This window comes from Limulus polyphemus, unplaced genomic scaffold (assembly GCF_000517525.1).
Source record: "Limulus polyphemus unplaced genomic scaffold, Limulus_polyphemus-2.1.2 Scaffold728, whole genome shotgun sequence".
In the NCBI taxonomy this organism is placed as follows: domain Eukaryota; kingdom Metazoa; phylum Arthropoda; class Merostomata; order Xiphosura; family Limulidae; genus Limulus; species Limulus polyphemus.
The window spans coordinates 159,793-161,661 of record NW_013666338.1 but is presented as its reverse complement, the minus strand read 5'-3'; the positions used below and the strand labels follow the sequence as shown (position 1 = coordinate 161,661).

At 29.7% G+C, this 1,869-nt stretch overlaps 1 protein-coding gene across 6 annotated transcripts in view; it reads left to right on the top strand.

Annotated features, from left to right (window-relative positions):
- The window catches only part of LOC106460205 (gastrula zinc finger protein XlCGF26.1-like), a 57,951-nt gene that overhangs the window by 33,479 nt on the left and 22,603 nt on the right, over positions 1–1,869 (top strand). The window lies entirely within an intron of this gene.

Genomic DNA, 1,869 nt, shown 5'->3' with positions numbered 1-1,869 from the left:
TTTTAAAGAGGAATTTAATAAAAAAATTCTAAAACACGATTTAGACTGTAAATAAGCACCCTCTAAGAATAACTTTGTTTTTCAAAATTTTTCCTTCCACTTCAGCACTGGTTCTGCCATCTATGATTGGTATCTAAACCTTTTTTCTAGTCTATTTTCTCTATAAAACAGCGTCTGGGCATGTTAAACCTCAGTTGTAAAACTTTTAGCCAATCCTAGTCAAAGGTGTCAATTTCAGTACCATGTTATTCCAATCACTGTATTTCACGTTTGACAAATCATAGGATGATAAGGAAAGCACGTGACGAAACGTTGTACTCTGGATTTTACAATATGAGTGTGGGTGGTGCTTATTATAGTAACTGCCATTTTATGTAGAGGTTGTATTTAGTACTGGCCAATAGTGCTTTTCTATAAGCATTAGAAAAGTTGCTTCTGGAAAAAACTGCATGAGACGTACATGACTTTTATTATTTTTATATAGTAGCTTAAGTCATGCTGTATCGTATATCGATTTATACTAATCATTATATTGAAAAATTAACTCAAAATAGATATATTTTTTAGGAACGAAGTTGATCCACAATTGTTAGGGTTAAGGGCTATCGAGTGGCAAGTGCAAGGTCTTTACATGAATTAGGCTTAGCACTTTGAACTGAAAGAGTTTGTGATTTTTTATATTCTTTTGCATTTAAATTAGTAGTTTTAAGTTTAATAAGTAAGCATAATTTTATATTTAGTTCATAATAAGAATATGATTCAGTATTTAGAATGATAAACTTGTGTGATTTGTACATACTATTAGTAGTAGTAGTACTACTACCATGCAAGAATTTTGTATTTTTTCTACTTACTATCTTTATGTTTTAGTAAGACCCACACTTCCGTTGTTATTGATTTAGAATTAAAACAGTCTAACTGATATATATATAGTTTATTCTGATATTTTGCAAATGGTTTAAAACTCAGTGTATGTTGAATATGAAACAGACTAAATACAATCATCTCAATAAATCAGGGAAGCTATGATATTCTCACAGTTGGGGTATCAATACACTGAAGAGCTTAAGTTTTGAATTCCAACATAACTCTTGCCTATAATGAGAGGAATGTGACCAGGACTAATCTTTTAAGTGCTGTAAAGTAACTTTCTTTGTAATTTATTGTGTCTGTAACATTTGGTAATCTCATCTAAGAGGATGTATCAAGTAACTAGTGTCAGGCGGTGTTATTGAAACCATCTATACTGTAAACTGTTACATACATTCGCTAGTAGTGACAATTAGTTTTGTCTCTATACTCTATAGTGAAACAACATACACGGACATATGTTGAAATAAACTTGTTTGAAAGTTCAAAGAAATGATATTCAAGTACCGAAAAGCTTTCTTACTATCATATCTACGGTAATGTTCAAATGCGCTCGCGCTGGGCTGAACTAGAGTGACCACCAACAGGGATGAGATAGTTTACGGAAAATGTACAAAGTTCATGCTGCTAACCCCACGGTTTATTCAGCACAATAAACAAAAATACGGCTGCAATGAAACATAAACATAAACTTGAAATAAAAGTACATTTATGAAACAAAGTTAAAATGTTTTTATGTACATATATAAACATGAAATCCTAGTTAAAAATAAAAATACTAATTTATTGTTTAGGTTTATTTACAAATATTATTTTCTTGTATATTACTTGAAACCATAAGGAGAGTACGTGATTATTAAAAAAATTAAAAATATACAAAATTTGCACTTTATGGATGATACAAATTTTGTTTTTATTTCAAAATAATGTACTAAAACATAAAAAGTAGTAAGTTCAAGTCTGGAACAAATATAAATATCTGAATCATTTCTTATAAAT